The sequence below is a fragment of the Engraulis encrasicolus genome, chromosome 20, assembly GCF_034702125.1.
Source record: "Engraulis encrasicolus isolate BLACKSEA-1 chromosome 20, IST_EnEncr_1.0, whole genome shotgun sequence".
NCBI classification, from domain to species: domain Eukaryota; kingdom Metazoa; phylum Chordata; class Actinopteri; order Clupeiformes; family Engraulidae; genus Engraulis; species Engraulis encrasicolus.
In genome coordinates this window covers 43,297,979-43,303,974 of record NC_085876.1, presented here as the reverse complement: position 1 = coordinate 43,303,974, position 5,996 = coordinate 43,297,979, and positions in this window count along the sequence as shown.

The following is a 5,996-nucleotide window of genomic DNA, read 5'->3' as shown; positions in this document are numbered from 1 at the left end:
TTCAAAAGTTGCTGTGGGGAAGCGCCATCGTTTTCTCCACTGAGGCGGGGAGTCAGCTAAGTGTGAGGCCACAAATTGAGGTACAAGTTGAGGATGGGAGTTTGGATTAATGGAATGGACCCTTAGCGTGGCTTTTTATGCAGTGTCTATGTGGGCACAGTATAGATGTTATTTACTTACTTACTTACTTACTTACTTACTTACTTAGGCACATCACTCCCAACGGAGCATAGGCCATCAACGACTCTTCTCCATTCAACACGGTTTTGGGCTGTCCTTTCAAGTTCTCTCCAGCTGGTTCCCGGCCTCTTCAGTTATGCCTTCCAGGTCAAGGCTTGGCGTGTGATGCTAGTTGCTAACTTCGCCCAGTGGTTAAATGGGATGGCATCGGACCAACAACCCTATCCCATCAAAAAACATGTTACAGAAGCATCAGCAACAAATAGATGGTACTTATTACTGAATACAAAAAAGATTATTGATCACACTTACGAGGTATGATGTATACTCGAAGGGGCAATTAAGGGGTGGATTGTTTCTCTTCATGCCAGTTACTGCAATGATAGGCAGTAATGTACTGTAAGTGATACCATTTTGCCACATTATGCTTAAAGGTAGAGTATGTAGGATTGTGACCAGAATAGGTTGGCCTATTGCAACGATGCTGCTCTTTGCAATTTTCTGTGTTGCCTATTACCAAGTTTGATCTTTTCATGAATATTTACTAAGTAATAAACTAATATTTACTAGTATGTATGACCAAAGTTTTGCAACTAAAAATGGAACTAAACATGTCTACTGGAAATTCAAAATGATAGATATGGAGAAGATCGACCTTTTCAGGTATAAGATAAGTGTAATTTTAATGAATACTTGGAATGTCATGGTGGCGGTAAGTATTCATGAAAAATGAAAACACATTTGTGAATGAACAGCATGAATTTTAGAAATGAACCATAAACATTACATACTGTACCTTTAAAAAGGTAATTCAATACATCATAAATAATCCACTACAAAAGATGCCATTGCAGATGTCATTGAAGAAGTCATTGAAGTCACTACAGTTCCAGGAACTCTCTTCATGATCTCACTTTACATTGTAATCTCATTACGTTGGCCTACCAGTCGAGAAGTAAACCAGGGGTCCGTATCTCGAAAGCACTTTGCTAACGACGGTAGCAACGTCCTTCGTAAGAGCGACTCAACCACTCACCACTAAATCCAAGGGAATGGTAAAACGGTCTTAAGACGGTTAGCAACAACAAGAATCAAGAAACAGATCCCAGCTTAGCACCAGCTAGACTTACAGTGAATAACTTGTAAACACTTGTACACAAACAGTAAACAATGTATCACTAGAGAGAGAGAGAGAGAGAGAGAGAGTAGAGTAGAGCAGTGTTTCTCAACCGGGGTGCCGTGGCACCCTGGGGTACCACACGTCCCCCTCAGGGGTGCCGCGGAAACATGGATGATGGTATGTGAAATTGACCTAAATAAATAAATAAATAAATAAATAAATAATTAAAGTAATAGAATACATATCTGTCTAAATGAATAAATTAATGCTTAGTCAGTGCAATCTTTCATCTACCATTGACGCACAGTGAAGTAAATTTGCTTCACACACAGCAAATCGGCCGGTGTTAAATCAACTCCCATAGAGTTAAATTTAACACTTTTCCTGAGTTTATATAATGCTCACCGGTTCCGAGTTAAATCAACACTATGGCTAGTGTAAATAGTTTAACTCTATTTCAGTGTTACTTCTTTAACACCCACAGTGTTACATTTTAACTCTATTCTAGTGTATTTTTCACACCAATTTTTCACTTTATGTGTTAACATCTTAACACCCACAGTGTTCTATTTTTAACACATTTGAGTGTTGAATTCCTCACCAATTAGTGTTAAAGCTTTTCACTTTAAGTGAAACATCTGAACACCCACAGTGTTCTATTTTTAACACATTTGAGTGTTGAATTAGCTTAGCTCAACTCACTATAGGGGTTACCATGTAACACTAATTGGTGTTATGTTATACAATAAATACTGCTTTTTCTAAAATGTTCAGATTCTGTACTGCGTTGAGTGCACATTTACATACAGTACATGAAATATACAATCTAAATTAAATTATTAAATTGTGGCACCTCCCATTCCCCACCATGACTGAGACAACTGTGGCATGGAACCAGCCCATCACACTGCTCTGTTGAATTGATAGACCGAACTATCCATAACTACAGAGAAATTCAAGCATCTGCAACATGTGCAATGTTATTACCATTTGATAGATGTGGTCTCCTGAATGATAGTACATTAACCAGTGTGCATAGAATACTCTGGTTGAGCATAATTAGACAAACCTGAAATTTCTTGATCAAGTAAGCAACCCTCCAAAAAGGATACCCGCTACCATAATACTCACTACCAACTAAAGAGCTAGCCAGCCAACAAACCAGTCCACCGGCCAACCAAAAGAGTCAGTTGTCAGCTAGCCAGCCAAAGAGCCGGCTAACCAACTAACACTCATTTAGTCAGCCAGCCAACCAACAAACAGTCAGTTGGTCGGTCAGTTAGCTCACTAACCAACAAGCCGGACAGAGAGCCAGCGAACCAGTCATTTAGGCAAGCAACTCAAGCATTGTGACAGTCTGAGTTTATATAGAGGTGAAAGTTAACCATGTGACCAGAGTAATCAGGCATGTGGCAGCTGCAGGTAGTAATTCAATGAACTTGTAACAGTCCTATGTACTCAAGTGAGGTCAGGTACTAATTGACAGATTGATTGGGCACTACCATTGTTCCTGGTTGATGGTAGGCAATGTCAATCATGTCATGCAGCATTTGACTTTCAATTGTGCAATGGCACTTCACAAGATAGCCTAATTTTGTTTACTAGGTGGCAATATTCTGATTTAAAATTGGATGCTGGAGTTTGGGCGTGCACATCCAAGCCAAAGGCATTAGCAGGTGCCAACTTAAGAAAGTGTTTGTGTAGCACATTGGTTGCAACTTAATTTATTGGAAGCAGAACCAGCAACATTTCCAATCATAGACCTTCTTCTAATTAGGCCTGGCAATTAGTAATTACAATCAATCATGGCCAGGAGCAACCCAAAGTGACATAGAGATATGCAACATTGGTTACTGTCCCTAGGGTAATGCCGGGTTAGGAGGGATTAGAACCTGCAACTCTCTGATTTTAAGTCCACCTCCCTAACCATTAGGCCAAGGCAGCCACATAATGCACCCAATCATGGCCTAGAGGAAGGAAACACCTGTTATAACAGCACAGTAGTTAACTGTGATATGATGAAAAGTCTCTCTGGATTTCACAGTAACAAATTATGGCAGAATGTCACAGTATGTTACTGTGAAATGAATGCAATTAGTAGCCAGTAACTCCCTGTGAGTTCACAGTAAGATATTGTTACACACTTGAAGTGGGCGAAAGTTCAATGGGGAGGCATGTCAGTTGGGTTGAAGGTTGACGCCTTTACAGTAGTTAACTGTGATACGACGAATTCACAGTATGTTACTGTGAAATGAATGCAATTAGTAGCCAGTAACTCCCTGTGTGTTCACAGTAAGATATTGTTACACACTTGAAGTGGGCGAAAGTTCAATGGGAAGGCATGTCAGTTGGGTTGAGGGCTGACGCCTTTACTCAAAGTGATACACAAATATACAATGTTGGTTGCTGTCCCTAGGGCAATGTAGGGTTTGGAGGGATTAGAACTTGCAACTCACTGAATTTAAGTCCACCTTCCTAACCATTAGGCCAAGGCTGCCACATCACACAACCTGGGCCTTCAGAGACTTCATGGACATTTACAGCAAACTATTTAGTCATCAACTTCTTGTTTGCTACATGTCTTCCCATGCTTGGTCATCTCCTTTTTTCTCACTTCCTCATGTCAATATGTACAACCTGAGGGGGAGGGGCTTAGGACATATGGGCTTCAGATCGTGTCCCATCATGCAATGCACTTATGGAGAGCCATTTATCTGGATGGAATATCTTAAGTGTGCTTCAAAATATTACTCCTTGTTATATTCTGTGTTTATTGTAGGGGTTGTACTATTTAAAGTGATACACAAGAAAAATACCCACCGTCATGAAGATGGTCATGTATATCTCCCAATATATATAAGCTCATTCTCCTGTTATTTGACAGAGAGTGAGGAACACGTAGTCAACTGATGATGGGTGTAAACATTCTAATCACAAGACTGTAAGAATGAAATAATTTGCTGAAAATGTCAATGAAAGGTGTGATTGTAATGAAGAGCCCAACCTGTCTATGACTGAAGTTGTGCCCCAATGCACTAATAATTCAATAGATTCTCCGCCCACACAGTAGTTTACTGTGATGTTTCCTACTTTATCACTTTGGCATGCTGGTTATCCTTGAAGAGCACAGTACAATACTGTGATGTGCAAGTTAGGTGAGAAATGGCAAGTGATACAATGATTTCAAACTAATTTGCTGTGTGCTGTGTGACCATCACAGTAGCATAGTGTACCAGAACATCAGAGTAATTAACTGTGAGATTTCACAGTAAATTACTCTGAAATCCTTGTAAGTTTTTACTGTGCAGATGAAAGAACCGGATGTGGAATGTCACTCTCAATCAGTGTTAGGCAGTTAACTCTTTGAAACAACACAGTGCGCAGAGCTTTTTAAGCACTCCCAGTGTTAAAGTAACACCACAATCAACACCCAGTGACTCCCATTCACACCAGAATAATTAACACCAGTAAAGTCAACTCAAAATAACACTTCCAGTTTTGCTGTGCACTATTATGGCCTACACATAACCAGATAAAGCTGCAACTTTGAACGTCTCCAAATGTGTTACTTTTCTAAGCTTGTGTGGTATCGGATGCGATGCCATGTTACGGCTTGTTGGTTTGGGGTGCCTTGAGATTTTTCATGAATTGAAAGGGTGCCTCGCCTTGAAAAAGATTGAGCACCACTGGAGTAGAGTTTATCATATATTGATTCCAGGGGGAAATTAAGGTGTCCCGTAGCGTACATACAGTACAGAGACATAACACACTACAGACATTACACACATCCTTACACATATATTAGTAGCCTCTTACTGCAGATGGGGTCGCCGGTGGGCCTATTCACGATTTGCTGAAAGTGCTCAACATCATAACAACATTGCTATGACAGTACAGAGAGCCTTAAGTAACAGATTAAGACATATTACAATTTTGGTGACAGTAACGTTATAACATAGGCTCTGCGCTAAGGGGTTAACCATGTATAGCGCACTCTTACATTCATACAGCTCTCTCTCTCTCTCTCTCTCTCTCTCTCTCTGTCTCTCTCTCTCACACACACACACACACACACACACACACACACACACACACACACACACACACACACACACACACACACACACACACACACACACACACACCAAATGATGAAGTGTCCACATGCACATAGCAGCCCAAGACTTGTACATATCCCGCATATCCTCTTTTTGCTGAGCTGGCAGTATGTAGCCTACATTCCCTCTAGTATCCATCGTGGGAATGTCTCTAGTGTCAACACAGCTGCACCAGGACTGCTCAAGCCAGCAGGGCTGTCTGTTTGTCTGACTGCCTGTGTGTCTGTCTGCTTATCTGTCTGGCTGTGTGTCTGTCTGCCAGTCTACCTGTCTGTCTGAGTGTTTTAGTAGAGTCCCCTATGAAGCAATGCAAAATAATAATTAAATAAATATAATAAAATAGAATGATGATAATAATATTGATTGACGAAATGCTTATATGTAATAATATTTTCAAGGAATTCAAGGTCGCTTAGTTTTTCTCAGTCCTACAATCACGTGAACCATCTATGGTCCGTCCATCTATACCAGTGGTGGGAAGCCTTTTTCATTCGAGGGGCCGCTTCGAATTTTATGAAGTCCTCCTTATGAAGGGCCGTATGAACACACACCTGGGCCTCCCCCTGCACTTTAGACAG